Source organism: Perca fluviatilis, chromosome 1 (assembly GCF_010015445.1).
Source record: "Perca fluviatilis chromosome 1, GENO_Pfluv_1.0, whole genome shotgun sequence".
Lineage (NCBI taxonomy): Eukaryota > Metazoa > Chordata > Actinopteri > Perciformes > Percidae > Perca > Perca fluviatilis.
Genome location: NC_053112.1, coordinates 28470430 through 28489021, shown reverse-complemented (window position 1 = coordinate 28489021; position 18592 = coordinate 28470430). Strand labels below are relative to the sequence as shown.

Sequence of the window (18592 nt, the reverse complement as noted above, 5' to 3'; positions counted from 1 at the left end):
ATAAGTGGTTAGGCAGATGCAGTCCCATTTAAAGGTGTTTAGTATGATGGATCTTATTGTGGTAACTGAGTAGCTAATGACACAATCAGAGGTACAGTAGTTTCATTATTTACCTTGCCAATTTGTAAGTGTCATCTCAATCATTGTCAATCATTTCAAAGTCTATAAAGCGCTAGTCTGGATGTACATTGCTAGCATAAAGAGATATAGCGGATGTCCCTCGCTTTCCGCTATCTATTTTGCAAGGACACCATTACTGCATCAGTGGCTTAGCGCCGACCAGGACGGTTGTGATTGGTTTAAAGAAATACAAATAAACCAGACTGTTTTTTCCCCTATCCGAGAATCAATAAGTGGTGTAGCCAGACCATACTCCAGACACAGCGCTGTGGAGTCTGGCAAAGCAAGACTAACAGAACCCTGCTTCCAGAGTTTGAACTATAACAAAGAAAAGAGCTTGTATCACTTAAAATGAGGTGGTTAAAAAAACACAGTGTGTCTGTTACAAAATTTGTCCACCAGAGAGCACTGACAAGGTCATTTTTCAGCTGCTAAATGCCCAGCTTGATATATATTTTGGTTACAAAATTTAAGGGAAACATGTCACAGTTAGTGTTTCATCATTATCAGATCCGTTAACTAAAATCCAGTATTGGTCAGGCTCTCGTAAGATGCTAGTACTTGTTTAAAAGCCCATGTAAGCTCTAAAATGTGACTACCGTATGTTTCAGTTCTACCGTAAAGCTGCCTGATGTAGTTTTGGACCAAAGGACAACATCGATTGAGGCTTTTAAATGCCTGCTAACCTTTAGAGGTTTGCTTCTACCTTGAATCTGTTATCACTTCTCCATTTCCACTTCGCCATTTTATAATAATAATAACTTTTATTTATATAGCGCCTTTCATGAAACCCAAGGACACTACACAGAATTAGAGCGGCTATACTAAGGGAGGTTGTAGGCTGTGGTGAACAAGTGGTGTTTCAGGAGTTTTTTTTTAAATGTCCAGGGATGTAGCATTCCGAATATCTGCAGGGAGGCTGTTCCAGAGGGATGGGGCTGCAACACTAAAGGCTCTGTCTCCGAAGGTACAGAGTCTGGTGTGGGGAATGGAGAGCAGGCCAGCGTCTGAGGTTTCGGGGTGGGTTGTATGAATGGAGGAGATCGGAGAGGTACAGTGGGGCCAGGGCATGGAGGGATTTGTAGGTGAGAAGGAGGATTTATATTTGATGCAGGACTTAATTGGGAGCCAGTGAAGGTGGATGAGGGTTGGGGTAATGTGCTGCCATGATGAGGAACTTTTTCCACAAAAGGCTTTCCCCTCTATATATAGGTTAATGTATTTTACTGTACATTTAAACAGGTGTTTAGGTTCTCTGCCGCAGTTTATTATTACTTGTTGATGTCTTCGCCATTATTATCCTCATTGTTTCAAACAAGTAAATTGTAAATATTTGAGATGGCAAAACATTGTAAAATCATCATTGTAAGTTACAGATAACCAGCTCGTAGATTTTTTTAATTCACCATTTCACTGAGCTGTATGCCATGGTGGCTCCCACAATTCTTATGTTTATTTCTAAACAGCAACCATATCATCACGATACTTATGTCATGATACGATATTATTGCGATTTTAAACATATTGCAATATTCTGCGATATATTGCAATGTATTACCTTTTTTCCAACTTCAAATATTTCCAAATTTTAAAGTATGTCCCCAAAGGAAAACTTTGTCAACATCTGTTTTATCTTAAAAGATCAATTTCTCTGTTGTCAAGCAGACAAACTGACCAACACATATATAATAATAGATTGATACTTGGCGTCTGTGTATCGATACAGTATTGCCTAGGAAAATATTGCAATACTATGCTGTATCAACTTTTTTTTCCCCACCCCTAATTTGCTGCAAAGGGCGTTTTGGATACTTGCCTGGTTTTCAACATCCACACCTGGTTCCACTGGTCCAATCGCACATAATTGTTTGTCCAAACTCTGACAATACCCAGAAAATATGAGTATTAAATTAAGCTCCTGGCAGGGTTGTCAACTGCACCATCTCTCTCCCGTCTCCTTCAGGTCTCCAAAGACTGATGTGTGGTGAGCGGCAGCAAGTACGTTCAGACTAAGATGGCCCTTATTAAAGAAGGTAAAATATGAGAGCATTAAAACACTGCACTTAATCTGCCCATTCAAATTTGCTCCATTAATCATAATTAATTCGCTACATTAAATTTCCTGACTTAATTACATGTGCTACAAAGGTATAATTGCCTTGAAGGATGCATATTGTGATCCATCATCCCACCAGAGTGGTGCAGAATTTTCTCCGGTAATTATCAAAGGTGTGTTTGTCAGAGAGGTGTTGACATGATGATGCACTTTAGTTGTAAGCACTAATACACTGTGATATGTTGTGATTTTTATATGTTGTGAGATAGACTAAATGGATATACGAATGTATTTGTTACATATCCTTTGCACATTTGCAACAGGATGTCTATTTTGGGATAAGACTGTCAGGTTTGTCTTGGTTGGAATGTAGACAGGACAATATTGCTCTGTTGCACCACAGGAGGGGATTGATAGGTAGGAAATGAACTATTCAGCAGCACTGTTGACAATATGATTACATTTTTTTTTTTTGCCAAAGTTTACACTTTACAAATGGAGGGTCTAGAGAAAATAGAGGGGGAGGGGAAGTTTGCAAGGATCAAAGGAAGTCATTTGTTTTTGAATTAGAATTGTTGCTGTGATACCCAGGGTCATGTAGGGCTTCCTTTAAAAAAAAAGAAAGATCTTGTTTGAATGGATGTGAAAGAAAACTTATTTTGATTAAATATATTTGAACAAAGCCCACGTTGCCTAATCATGAACTACATCGTAGAAGTGACGATGGTGCCTCCACTGCTTCACTCGAGTGACAAGCTAACCGGTGACTTCAGATGTGTTGCGGTGAAGTTACTGTAAGGCAGCTGCATTTAACAAAGTCAACAAATAGCTTTACTTTATGTTATAGATATATGATTTTTTCCATCGTTTTCCATACTGGCTGCGTCATGATTATTTGTATTTGTATTTATTATAAGGATCCCCATTAGCTGACGCCTAGACGACCAGCTAGTCTTCCTGGGCTCCAAAACAACATTTAATCAGACAATATTAAAACATTTCATAACATATACTGAAAATAAAAAAATAAATCAAAAAAATAAATAAAGAAGAAAAATTACAATTAAAATTAAATGAAAACAATAACAAACCAAGCAAAATGTCTTGAAAACGTAGTTATATATTACAGTATGTTACATGGCAAACATTAAGGTAGCTCACATTGAAATAGATGAAAATCTGATATTTTTTCCCCACACAATCAGAAACCTCATGATAAGTAATTTAAATGAAGGTAAGATTTGACTTTCTTTTTAAAATATACCTTTCCTGTAATAAAACGAATGCTACTTGGGATTTTATTCCACAAAGAACTTGCTCTATATATTAAAGTTTTATTCAAGTTATTGGATTTTGGTAAAGGTAAAGTCATCTGCCCCCTACTGGCACCTCTTGTTAAATAAGTATGGATATCTGAAGTGTAAGTTGTGCTATCAAAAATAAATGATGGTGTCTGAGTTTGAATAACAGAGTGCAACAAAGTAAGCACATTGGCCAAAAGTCTTTTTTCAACACTCAACCATGACGTTTATGCAATGCATGATTAGTGTATGCATTCAGCATGGCATCTCTCTCTTTTGTGTATATGGTATAGCCTTCTCTCAGGATTGGTTGATTTATATATTGGTATCTGCTAAAATTAAGATCAAATGGCAATCCTTTCTTTACTGTACTTTACAGTGTCCTGTGAGTAACTTGATGAAGGGTCATAATTAAGCCTGGCTGTTGTCTGGTGAAAGTGTTCTCTACAAGCCCGTGTCTCAGTCAGAGATTGTTGTGAGGAAATAAGCTCCACTCTACAACACCATTGTACAATTGCAAGTGTTTTTTTAAAGTTCAAATTACTATATATCAACAATTGAACCATATGTTTAATAGTTTTGAACCAGGACCTTCAGAATTTAGAGAGTGATTTGGAAGTAGACAAATTGAAAAATAAGGTTTGTCACATGTAGAAGGCTACACCAGCTCCTGTAGTTTTTAGGTGTCAGATACATGTTTAATCAACAATTAGGTCATTCTATATGTAGTGGATTGGATTCTATATTGACAGATACCAATATTGAGGGACATAGCTAGCTAATACACTATACATTTTTTATTTGGACAGATCATTACAAATTAAATATTTAATTAATTAATTTCACTAAGCACACAAATACACCTAATTACACATTAAATACATTTATTCAAATATTTTTTTCTGCATATTTACTGCTAATCCTAAAAATCGGCATTGCCTTTTATAAGATGAATTCCTAGTTTCCAGGTGCAAAAACCTCGTCATGTATATTCTTTTTTTGACCTGTGAGTTAGGGTCCTTTCGCAGTGCACAGTTTACATTAAAAATGTATATAATAACTAAGCACTTCTAATCTTTTGGGATCTTTTTTAAAAAGAGTGTTACAAAGCAGCATGATTAAGGCTAAATCAAATCAAAAGGGTTCTTGTGCCTATAAACAATCCTCACATGGTCACGCTCATCTTTGCTGATGTGAAACCATCAATCTTGTCCCACCTTAATCACCCATCAATTTAGCTGCTGCACTTGTTTTGAAATGAAAGGGACAATGTCAGTGTCCTATACACAGAGTTCTCTATCAAACAGCCCATTCAAAATGATAAATCAATTAATTTATTGGCCTTCATTAACCTTTTGACGTTTGATTAATATTCTCATCAATAACAGTAAAATGTGTCCTTGCGCTGCTTGGGACAAAGCTTGTTCAACCTTTGTCTGCAAGGTAACCAAAGCTTACGAATGCTTTTAGGAAAGGGTTATTGTAATGGTTTGTTGGAGGATCTTGTTACATCTTTTTTTAAGCAATTAAAATATCACTTTTTTTTTTTCCTTTTCTCCTCTTTTTATTGAAGTCTTTTTAGTTAACTCTCACTTAGAGAAGCAGTGTGCTGTGGTATTATCAAGTCTCAATTATTTTTTTTCTTGCCAGCAACAAGGTAACCAGTTATGCTGTTTAAATCAGGACGGTCACAGTTTATAAGCATCTAAGATGCTCCTTTTCCCAGTTAGATGTAGTGTACATTTTCATTTTTCTGGACACCAACAGTTTGCCTTGATTAAACGAGGGATGATGGGGTTGTGTGTTCTTTACGCACAAACAAACGTAACAGACAATGGCCTCCAGTTTGTGGGCCGTAAACTGGTAAAATCGGCTGATAAGTAAGCCCAGGATTGTGTTTCACACAGGCACGAAGCACACAACCCTATAGTGCCAGCACTGTGGCGTTCCTGATGTAGGCATTACAGATTTTATCCTCTTTGTATGGAGAACCTTTTGTAGGATGCACAAAATCCATACGCTCCTAAACAAAACATAGTACTGTATGTTGTTGGGAATTCGTAGGGTACAGATTCGATCATTGGCAAATTATCAAAGATGTTTTGTCAATTAATAAAGTTATGAATATGGTTATTAATAACTTTATCAAATCAACAAACAATCAAAACGGGGCACCACCCTGCAAGTCAGGGACCAATAATCAAACTGTGGAACAGTCTCATTTCTGTGGTAATCCTTTAAAAGGAAACAAAGGAAGGGGTGAATTCGAGCACAGACCTGTGTTCAACCAGCAGTTATTACAATAAGTACACAAATAATCACAAGCAACTGCTATTTAAGTATAATAGAATTTATTAACGTCACAATTATCAACAGCCAATCAATAATCCTTCAATAATAAACGTATATACCTTTTACAATATTACAACCATAATATAACACAAAGACTATCAAAATGGCTACTACTGTGAGCTGCACAAAATTATTTAGCCTCAAGAGGGCGGTAGTGGTGCTGGGTGCACCAGGAGGGGTTGAAGAGGCCAAGGGGGTTGCTAACTGTACGTACACACCGCCGCCGACTTGAGCTTCTAAAGATACCGGAAGTCATTAATTTTCAATGGAAGCTGGCTTCTCTCAGCTGCAAGGAGCGTCAAATCTGTCGGCATCGGCATTTTCTTCAATCGTGTGTTGAACATGATTGATGAATGCTGCCACGTCAGAGCGGCCAAAGCGTCAATAAGCTTCCCCGTACTTTCTGACAAGCGTCCTCGACAGGGCGGCCAGAGCTTCTTTGCAGCTCAAGTCGGTGGCGGTGTGTACGTACAGTAAGCAACGCGCACGCTTAGCCCGTAGCTTGTATGCTAGGCCATGTGTTAGCTCTATGGCGAGTGGATTGTGTCATTCAAAGGATAACCGGGAGAAGGATAAGGAGCAGGCTACCCTCCCCGTCGTCGCCAAACCGTGTGGAATTTTGAATTGATTTAATAGGGATTGCAGACGAGAGACCAGCGGCGACTAGGTGGCGAGTGCATGTAGAAACATTTTCCGGCGGCGACGTGGCGACGGCGTATGTTTAGAATTCCCATCAAATTTACGCCAACTAAAGACGTCTAAACTAAGTACGTCGCCTTACAAACATGTGAAACACATGCCTTCACTATCTAAAGACGTCTGAACTATGTAGCTACGTCGTCAGTGTGACTTTTCCCCTAACAGTGATAACTAACTAGAGTAAAGTATATTGTCATTGTTTAGATTCACATTTTGTTAGTGTTCTTTTGCTTACTTTCTGGTGCTTATGTGTTACTCATAATGTGTGGCTAATAATAGCATTATGCTTATAAAAAAAGTATTAAACTGCTGAATGAACACTCGGAATGTCTCCGTGGCAACAAGAGACATGCCGCCAGCATTAGCTACCTTAGCTAAGCCGTCTGAACAACAATCATTAAATAAAATAGCAATTTGGTATATTTAACCAAATCAACAACAACTGTCTTACGCCTTAGGACCTTAATGAAGGTATAGTCACAAGATATATGATCAAAATCATAAAAATAACAGCTTATATAGCTGGAGAGCTTGCTAGCCTTAGTGATAGTTGCATCCACTTGTTACCCAAAATGAACGTCAATTCACTCAAAAAATACAAACAAATGAACTATTAATGGTATTCTCCTAACATTAAAACAAATATGAAGGTGCTTGAGTGACATTTACCCATTACAGAATAAATAAGTCAGTGATTGATTTTTATCAGAAACTGCTTTATTGGCCAAGTAAGTGTAAACACAAGGGAATCTGAGTCTGGCTAGGTGTTGCTTTCAACACAAAAACAGACATAACGTTACGGCTAAAAACAAAGATAAAATTAGATCACATTAAAATCAGATCACATTAATGGCAAACAAGTAGTAGCAATAACTTTTGCTCATTAATAAAACACACTTCTTATCTCTGCCCAGACTTAAGCCTTCTTACTGTGTGTTCAGTCCGTTTGTTTCTGTCCATAGATTTCCACAGAAATGAAACAGAACGGGTCCCTGGCGCTCGTCAGCGGCCACGGAGAAACTTCCCTCCAAAAAGGCAGAAAAGGGGAAAGTTTAGTCGACTTTTAGAAGACAAACGTTGTTTCCTTCTCACTACAGATATGAAAAACACTGGTGCATTTTCATAGGATCCACCAAAAGTAAATCCACTTTCTCCAGAAAATAGAAGTTTAGCACAAGCGCTTGCGCGCCTCCTTTCAGCAACGTGAGTTGCAATGGAATACAAAGGATTTTTTTGTGATAAGGCTATTTATAGGTTAAGGCCTCATGCTGTGTTTATGATTCCGCTGAACCAGTAGGAAGACTTGAAACTCTTGAAAGTGTGAAGACTAAAATCTTGTAGTTCTTTGACTTCCTGCCAGTGGTGAGGCTCTTTCCCCTCTGGCTGGGACTTTCGCATAGAGGTGTGAACTCACCAGGCTGGGGCTCTTGCAAGTAGGCCTGTCTTTTGTCTCTGAGCTCTTTGTCTCTGAGCACATGTGCCACATGTGTGTCTTGTATCCAGAGGTCAGTTTAATCTGAGGCCTCAGGTTTAACACCACTGATGGTCACAACAATGTACACTAATATTACTTACATGAGAAAAATGCCATAAACTCACTGTTTAGGCTACTGCTGTAACGTATGATATAGTTTTGAAAAGAATGATGGATAATGCTTTATCAAAATATTAGGCCTCATGCAAGAACCACAAGTACAAGTTTTTCATGTTCAAAATCTTTTTGACAAATTAAATTCACATGTGGTCTTGGCCAATTGTACAAGTCATGAACAGATATTGCATATATATTACAATATATGACATTTAAATAGAGGGAAATAAAGGCAGTACAAGAGCCAGATTTTTAGATCTCCTGAGCCTGCACATTTTAATATTGTGTTAAAAAAAATTTTGGCATCTAACTTCATGTCAAACCATTATTTTTTTCTGCCATGGTGCAGCCCTGTGATTACACTGTGTTGACCGCTGTAGTATCATTTTCTCATTTCTTAGCTATTCTGTGTTCACTAAAATCACCTGACATGGCTACATGTGTACACTGATATTTTTTAGCAGCAAGATTTGTGAATTAAATGCCCACAAACAAAAATTTGGGGCGTCAGTAATGCTAATGATCAAAAAAGAAAGTGCAGTAACTCACATACAGGTCACATTCAACAAGTTAAAAGGATCCAAAGTTTGTGCAGTGAAGAGGGTTTGCTGACTTCCAATACTTGGACGGTTAATTTTGCTTTAGAGTAATACATAGTCAGTGTTGAGGAGTACTAAGTTACATGTAACAGCATTACGTAATTTAATTACAAAATAAAGGTAACTGTAATCCATTACAGTTAATGAAAAAAATTGTTATTAAATAACAGTTACCTATGAAAATGTTCATGATTACATTGGGGGTTACATCTGAACATTTTCAGCCACCTGTTTGACAGTTTATTTGCCTCTCAAGCCGTCTGAGAGTTGCCACTATGGCTATGGATAAAAATGCATTCCAGAGCTGGAAATATATAAAAAAAAACAAAAAAACATTTACAATACATACATTTACAATACAATGAATTAGGGATGTTAACCGATGACCGTTTGACCGGTGGTTGACCGTTTCAACGTTAACTGGTCAAAGTTATCTCTAAATTAGGCAATTGACCGTTCGCAAAACCCCGCCCTCGAACGGTCCTCGTCCAATCCTAGCTCAGCAACTGTAACTAAGGAGAAGGACCCCCGTCAAACATTACGATTTCAGCAAGATCGTGAAACGATGCGCCTATGGTACAAACGTACCCCAAACAACCTAAACGTTGTCCTTTTTGAACACTGATTAAACGAGAACTCCAATTTTTACATTAATCTTGACCGCTATATGTATAGGAGTACTGTCGATAGCAAAAAAAACGAGCCGAATCGGTGCTATAGCAACACGGAGCTGCTGCAGCTAATGCCGAGAGCTCCCACTCAGCTAAAACGGCAGTTTTGGGGGATAAAGAGTGCCTTTGTGCCTCTTAACAGACACAAAATGCAATTAAAATGTGAAACATGAACAGGGCCCTTACATGACAACAAGATGCGTTTAGCAACTTAGCCATTGTTTAAATTCACCTACCCTCTTAGCTGCTAGCTGCCGTCTGGGATGAGTGAGTGTGTTCAGCCAGGCTCCGGTAATAATCATCACGCAGCAGTTCCATGTGTATTTGTAGCATATATATATATATATATATATATATCCATTTTGTGTGCGATCCATCTGGCGTTGGTGAATATGAGTCTCTGCAGTGGCGAATTGTGTGGTAGTTTCCTTAGCCAGGCTAGCAGCCCCGACCGGGCAGAAAAATTACGAATCCCACTATGGCCACGCCAAGACCCGCCCTATGAAGCAGCTTGATTGGTTGGGGTTAGGCATTTCACCTCGAGTGGTTAAGGTTAGAGTTAGGGGATTGGTCAGGGGATAGGACCTGTACATGTAAGCATGGACGCCTGGCCAATAGTAGTGTGTGAATGCTATTGAAGGGCGGGTCTTGGCGTGGCCATAGTGGGATTCGTAATATCGCGACCGGGCATCCTTCTACTTCCTCCCTCGCCTGCCGTGGCCGACAACAATCCATAGGCGGCCGCTGGTCTGGTGGATGTCCTCCAGAGCACAGTTCATGCTTTCGCGGCGAAATTTTGAAGTTTATTCCCTCCTCAAAAATAGGTATTTGAGCACTGTAGTGGTTATGATCATATCAGTGACTATGTAACTACATGGAAACGGGCCAAATTATGCCTGTTTCTTGTACAGTAATAGCGTTACTGAAGGCTAGCTCTAGCTCCATAGTTACTCCAAGCTTCTTCCCTTGTGAACACCTCCGCTCTTCACTTTTCACACACTATGCTCCGATCTGCACACTGCGGTTTACCTTTTCCTGCTACAACTGAATTCCCACGGGACTTAAGCGCAAGACTACAGCCTTCTGTAACGCTAGTTACTTTACAAGAAACAGGCATCATTTGGTCCGCCATGTCTATGTGTCTGGTTCTCAATTGTTTGACGGGCGTAGTAACAATAACTAGGGGGCGTGGCTTTTGCGAACGGTCAATTATAGATATTGGAACAGATAAGGTGATGATGATCATCATCTTTCTTTATTATTGTTAGCACTACACTCTACAAACTAAAGCGGCGTCTCTCAGCGGCAGTGTTTCTAATGAGCTTCTAACGCTAGACAAACGACTTTATTTTAAACGCGATCACCTGGCTTGTACCCAAACTATTTCGATACTAAGGAGCCATTTGTCCTCCAATTACATACAAGCTCCTCTGCGCCGCATTTGCGGGACTTGTTTCGCGCTGTAGGGGATTTAAAAAACGTGACGTGAGTGGAAGGGCGGTGCCGGGGCAGTGTGTGTGTGTGTGTGTGTGTGTGTGTGTGTGAGAGAGAGATGCGACAGAGTTGAGAAATTGCAGGCGCGGCTCGAAATGGTTGTTATTTCAAATAGCGTAGCCTATTTTAAACTAAACGGTTAACCGGTTTCAACTGGTTAATGAGGCTCGGTGACCGGTCAAGAAAATTTTTAGTTTTCGCCATCCCTACAATGAATACAAAAATCTGAGATTGAGTTGATATCCAACCTCAGGAAACATCTGCAGGTATAAGTTAAGTTAGCTTACAGTAACTACAAGCAGTCATATTAAATAAAGTAGGGAAGATATGCCTACCTTCCATGTGACATACCGGGCTTCTAATGTGTATTGAAGATGTATTTTAGCACCATATTTTATTGGTGCATATGCAGTAGTTTATATTTAATCAGCATGCATAAGAAGTTAGCTATGCTAGGTAGCTATAGGAATAGAACAAAAATAGAATAGGACATTTGCATAATTCAATAATTGTTTTATTTCATATTTGGTGATGTGTGTGCTGTTATAATTTTTTGTTTTGTTATGATTTTAAATCTGTAACCTCAGAATGATCTTATATTAAAAAGAGATTTTTTAATCTGACTTTGTGGTGGCTGTCCATATGGTGGCTGACCTATTTTGCACTACCATGACACACACTCTCATAGAGCATCTTACTATACATACTGAATCACAGGGTCAGTTCCTGCCCTGTCACTGCAAGCGTCTCATGCTTATACATCCCTTAGTACATTCATGTGTATTTTTTATTTTATTGTCCATGCTATTCATGTGGATTTTCTTTTTCATCCTCCTGTTTGTGATGTATGTGAATGTTGTGTGTGATGTCTGTAAGCTACTGGGACCTTGAATTTCCCCTTGGGGATCAATACAGTATCTATCTATCTATCTATCTATCTATCTATCTATCTATCTATCTATCTATCTATCCAAAAATTTAATTATAATCTTTTAAAAGCAGTTTGACAGTTGTCATTGTTAAGTACTGCTGTAAGGTTAACACTGCCAGGTTTAAACATTTGAAAATAATTAACAGTTGAAAAATTCATTAGAAATTTAGAAAAATAATCAAAAAGTAATTAAATGTAAAAGTTACATTAATAAAGTAATTGAAAAAGTTATACTATTACATTTTTTAAATAGAGTAACTTGTAATCTGTGACTTAGTTTAGAACTTTACTGTTTTAGTTTAAAGGGGAGCTTTAATTTTACTCATCTAAGTCTGTTTACAGGTCTTGAGGAGTTCTACTGTACATGTTAAAAAATGTTGTATAAAGCCTTTTGTGGCTCAAGAAGGAGCTGCACAAAGTCTGATTAATTGCCTCAAGTGATATCACAATGTTGTTTGGGCCTTATAAGGTGTGGAGTTAGGAAGAAGTGAGATTACCAGCCCTCTGTAGTCCGCTCCACTGCTTGAGACTAGTGGCTCAAAGCTTAACACAGCATAGCACACCAGAATCTCTGGCCACCAACATGCTGAAATCATGAATTTAGTAATGTCTATCTTATATTGATTAGTTAATAAAGTGTTTAAGAGCCTGGGCCAGTTTTTAGTCTGCCCTTTCAAGTATAGTCTATTACAAAGTATATATAAATGTGCTTCAAGAATAAGTTCACCCACATGTGTAGGCACAGCAGAAAGAACATTACCTGTAGTCATGCAGCCAAATATTTGTATTTGATTTTGCAAGATAGAAGTAACCCAAGTCAGAGGACATTTGCTATCTGGTCCTCAAATCTTTTGAAGATTACTTTTGAAAAAATATTGTCTTTACAGATACAATAACTCAGCTACTTGGGATAATCTATATGCCTCATAGTAGTGTTAATTTCGTCAGACGAGACAAGACTAAATATGTTCATCAACAACCTTTTTTTCCATGACTAAGATGACGAGACTGCACCAATGTCCAAAAAACGCTAAGACTAAATTAACATGCATTATTGTTGACGAAAAACGACGAGACTAAAATGTTTTGCATGAATTAAAAACTAAGATAAAATCTCTCTTCATTTTCATCTACAATCGTCTCTACTTTTTCATCATGAGATAGAATATACAGCTGTTACACCTTCAAAATATTCCGAATGAGTTTGTGCTGTTGCTGCATTTAGTCGCATTTTACGGACAATGATATTGACAAAAAGTCTGAATGTGTCATTATAACTGACAGGAAGCACTGCGGACAAAAAATATCGGGGAAAAACACCACTAACCTTAAGCGACATCTAAAGGCTAATCCCCCACACATTCAGGTAAGTTAACTTAAATTAACGTCTCATAAGCTAATGCTGATTTTAGGCATCTACGCTGTAAATCAACCAGAGGCCTGTACTACGAAGCAAGATCAACTTGTCCTGGATCTCTTTCAGTAATCCGGCTTCAACTAACCTAACAACCGCGGTCCCGGATAACCTGTACTACGACGCTGGTTATCAACTAGTTCAGTCAACTCAGGGTTTCCCGATCTAGAGACGCGCGCGTTCACATAAAAGAGGCGGTGTTTGCACAGCATGACCAATCGCAAACATCTACCAGAGCTGCATGTTATTTCTCCATAAATATGAAGAACACAGACACGGTTTTACAGGGAAAACGCAATACAGTCGCTGCTTCCTAAAACAGGAGGAAAGCTGGCAAAAAATACATAAATAGCCGACGCTGTAGATGTTTAAATCACAACGTTTATTAATATCACTTCCTCATCATTCAGGAATATCTGACCATAATTACACTTGTGCTTTCCATAAACAGTCGTTGCTTTAGCCTATTATTTCAGTTGCGACCCTGGCAGTGGGAAGCGATCGTGAGAGCAAATAAAAAATATAAAAACATAATTCAAACCGATGTGCGCATTGGCGACACACGGCTCAAGAAGCCGATATGTAATTCCCTCCCATTAAAATATATAGGCTATATTTCATAAACCCTTGTTAACGGGGTTGTTGGTCTCTCAATGTTTTAACTTTTATGAGCCGATTCTCTCTCTCTCTCTCTCTTCCTCTCTCTCTCTCTCTGCACCGAGCTCCCTCTAATCTTCTTTAAGAACGGTGACGCCGTTATCATTGGTCAGTAGGCGGTGCTTTTACACCGGTTGATCTCTGATCTCCAACTTAACCTGCTCCCGACCAGGTTAGGTGTTCAGCATGAGTTACCACGGTGATTGAACCCGATAACAACTGATCCACCTTCGTAGTACAGAAAATCCTGGGTTGAGCCTGAAGTTAGCTCGTTAACGCCAAATCCTGCTTCGTAGTACAGGCCTCAGTTGGCTATGGTGTTGTGGCATATAAGAAATAATATATCTTCAGAACAAGTTCATCATTTGTGAATGTGTCTCTTAAATCAGAAAACCATACGCGTTTAACAAAGTTGCATTCAACAAAAAAACTGTACTTTGTCAGGTAATTATGACATTTAACCAATATTTCAGATGCTTGAAACACTACTTGACTGAAATGGTTATCAGAAATAATTTGTTATGTAAAAAAGGACTAACATGTTTTGACTAAGATATGAGTTTTTTTTTGACTAAAACTAGACTAATATAACAAGACTTTTAGTCAACTAAAACTTGACTAACAAAAAAAGATTGAAAAAAGGTGACAAAATTAACACTACCTCATAGAGTTTTTATAGAGAAATATTTTATATTAAGTGTGAACACCATCTTTGTTGCTGCATAAAATTATGTTTTGTGCTCCCACTTTGCCTCTTCCTGCAAGAAAGACAGTTGGCAGTTTGGGTGAACTGACCCTTTAATAACCAAGTTATCATAAAAATGTAATTGTAAATGTCATAGTGTATTAACAGCTTTTCATCAGGAGGTACCTGACTGCATAATAAGTCCTTCTGGTAGTTTTTCTTTTTTATTGTTGTATTTAGTTTATCATGAAACAAACAGCAGGATTTGTGCCAGCAGCCCTGATATTCTCACTGCAGAGCTCACAGTTAATTTGGCATTAAGGACCGGTAATGTCCTTTTGCAGTCTTTATTCACATTCCAAAAATGGAGAGGGATCCTTACCGCTCAGTTTCCCCTCTGTGTGACTAATAACTTTAATCTAGCCAATAACTTAATGCTTTGATGAACCTTAGAGCACAGAGCAATTACTATCTGCTGAGGTGGCTTGTTTTATAACTGAGGTGAGAACAGCAATTTAAGTCACCCTACTACCAGCTATCAATCAGCAGAGGTGAAATGTTTGAACTTCTCCCGTGAAACTGCATGATGACAGTTAAATGAAGGCCAAGATGATGGCAGCTATGTGTAATTGAATTTCTCCTTCAGACTAGGCCAGCACTGAGTCATGGACCACAAATTTCCATATTTAATTGATTGAAATTGAGAACAAGCCCAAAGTTTCAAGAAGCACTTAGAGGCTTGTATATCATCTATTGTTTTTCTTCTCTATTATCCTTTTTTTCCATTGCTCCTGACAAATGGACAGTAAAGAGGAACCTCACCCAGTCTAATTTCCTGGCTCGCCCTGATAATCAGTGGTGACAACATGCTTTTTCTACAGCATGTATATCTTACCTGGATAAGGAAATATTAATGCAATGTGTAAATACACACAGACAGCATTGTGATAGGAATGCGGTCAGATGTCATTGTGGTCGGATTTCAACCAGGTCTAAATACAGTGCGTGCTTTGTGACCATATTCTAAAGAAAATCAATTGAAAGGTCCCCTAACTTCGCCTCTTACCTGCTAACTCAAACAAGCGCAACAAAAGTACTGTAGCAGTAGCTAGCAAGTCTTCCCTTGAAAAAAGTGATTTAAAAATGAATGAAGCCCTTCTATGCCATCGCTTCCATCGACATGGGACGTGACATGTTTGTTGCCCAGCCTGCCAGCCCTGCCCAACCAATTTGCATATTGAGATCCGATCATAATGCAGGCAAAAATAACAAAATATGAACAATTATTAGTTTCAGATATAAATGCAAATGCCCGTGTATCAGATGGCATTACAGATATAATGTATCCAGATACAGATCACATGTATTTACATGTGGCCTTTGTACATCACTGCTGGCTGTGAACACAGCTGTGATGTTGGCGCTGGTCAGAGATTCAAGAGACTTGTTATAGCTTATAACCTATTGAGACCAGTGCAGCTATGTTTTTCCTTCTTCCAAAAATCTAGTTTAGAGTTACTCTTTATCACTCATTTAGTACATCAAGAGTTAATAACACTACTTACTTACATCAAGCCTCTTTATGCTAAAATAAGCACTATTCATGAGTAAAAAAACAATTTGTAAAATGTGTTTGAAATGTGTTAATTTGTAACCATTATCATCTTTTCTTTAGAAAGAAAGCCAGGACTCTATGCTTTCTCTCCTAAAGTGATCATGCCTGACCTCCCTGGTCCATCCTGAGCCTTGCTACCACCTCATCTCTTTCATCCCTTCTCCCTCAGCTCACAAACCCGTAATACTTTCCCCTCTGCAATTAATTCCTCGACTGACCCCCCTCCTCCTCCCTCCCACCTCTCATCACTGTGGCCCTGTCTCCTCGGGCTTCATAACTTGATGAATGAAAACTGTTTCCAACAATTATTTGTCCTACTCTTCGGTTGAATTCTCTGCTCCAGCCCCCTCTCCTTTCCCTTCCACAAACCTCAACAACTAATGGAGCTCTTCATCAAGCCTTGTGAAAAGCTCCTCACCTTGACAAATTACGACACTCTTGGGGGTAAGCACATTATCAAAACCCAACGTTTGTTTAAATAGAAAATACAGAGTGCATCATTTGCAGCAAGTGAAGGTTTCCCCAGGTTTGTAGAATACTCATTTAATTAGAATTTTGCCAACTCATCTGTCTATGCTGTTGTGATAAAACATGACATGTTTTCCGTAGTGCTGCCATTTCGAATTCTGAAAATGAGCAATGTGAAAATTAATTTCAGGTGCAATGTTGCTGCAAAGATAATTGTTCTTTTTTTTTTTAGACATGGCTTGAAACTCTAAATGATATTTATTTGAAACCAAGTGGTTTTAAAATTTGTTTTAGGGTAACAAATGCAGAACTTTGCAGATGCAGATCTTTTAGCTTGTTGAGTACATGTAGTCTTTCCTTGCCAGACTAAAAGTGCATGGGGTTTGCTCTTTTTAAGTGTGTGTTAAGTGAGATGTAATGACGATCTATTTGGTTAAAACAGGAGAGCTATAAAAGATATTGTATGTCTGTACTGATTCAAATATATGAAACCATGTAACACCAGGAGCAGGTTTGTTTACAGACGCAGTTCTTTTTGATTCACTTTGATTGTGTATTTCAATATTTTTCATCACACCTACAGTATCTCTGCCTAAAAATATATGTATATGAGGTGCACATTTCCATAGCATATACACAGCATTTTCTTTATTGTGCATAAGAACATGGGCAAGTTGTCACCAATTACGCGTAGATTACAAGGTTTCCTAAATGCCTTTAGGAGAGGCATGTACTGATAGAAAAGCCTACCTGGCTTTGCAGAGGATTCCTCCTAATTGAATGCATGGATGGCTGGAGAAATGGATCGAGTTTGGGGGCATACTAAGTATGCTTAAGCTCATGAAAATTACAAATGTATCCTATGGAATCCGAAGCAAATTATTTTCAAAGTGTGATTAATGGTGTGTATTAATGGTGTCTGTCACACACACACACACACACTTAGGCACGCACGCACGCACGCACACACACACACACACACACACACACACACACAATAGTTAAAGCATGGCCACAGGGCACAATAGAGGGCGGAAGGTAACATACAGAAATTATTCTTTTACCAGACTACATAATTAAAATTAGCACAGAACATTATTTGATCAACTACCATTACTACTTGTAGTAATAATAATAATAATAATAATAATAAATAGAAAATTTGTTTTGCTTTTTGTTTTGCAGTCATTTTGTAGAATATCACAATGCCTCATGTGTAAAGGTGAATGATTACTCATTTTTAAATCGAAAATGTATTTTTAAAAATTTAAATGGTGCAGTTTGCAATATCAAAAGAGTCACATTTTTATTAAAACTTACATAATTAACATGGTTAAGCTGACGCAAATGAATGTTTAAGCCAGTGACGGGCACTAACCTCCTATAATAACACCTGTCAATGCAGATTTACTCTGCTGTTGGTAAACATAGTTAATTTTGTGATTATTGTATTAATTAGATATTTACATCAAGTTGTTTAGCCCTACCTCCAAGAAAAGATGTTTTTACCAAAGTAAGTAAACAAATATGTATTAGGATTAGGGTTTTTAAAGTTCTTTAAAAAAGAATACACTGCTTCAATTGCACTCTTTGGTGAATAAGGAGTTACATAATTAATATTTCAGAGCGTAAGCTTGAGAGGTCAGATTCTTTATTCTGACAATCTTTATCAAGTGGGTGTCTATGGACCTGATTAAGCAAATCACAAGAAGTAACCTTGTCCTAAACCTTTGCCAGACTCAGTGTTCCCTCGACTCCATTGTCCAACTTATGAGTGTTTGATGCATTATCCTCTATTTACTTGTGGCTGATGTGCTGTCAATTCTAACAAGGGACTTTTTGGGCTGTCAAACCTAGCATTTATATATTTGTTTCCTGCTTGCTCCTGACATGAAGTCCCCAGACTCCACAACATTCACATTTAGAGTGAGAGCTTTCA

At 38.2% G+C, this 18592-nt stretch overlaps 1 long non-coding RNA gene across 1 annotated transcript; it reads left to right on the top strand.

Moving 5' to 3' along the window:
- The first annotated feature begins 2081 nt into the window (after positions 1 to 2081).
- LOC120575005 lies at positions 2082 to 17149 on the top strand. The gene is made up of 3 exons (XR_005641943.1): positions 2082 to 2153; positions 13099 to 13180; positions 16246 to 17149. It is a non-coding gene; the product is annotated as an uncharacterized LOC120575005 (long non-coding RNA).
- The last annotated feature ends 1443 nt before the right edge of the window (positions 17150 to 18592 follow it).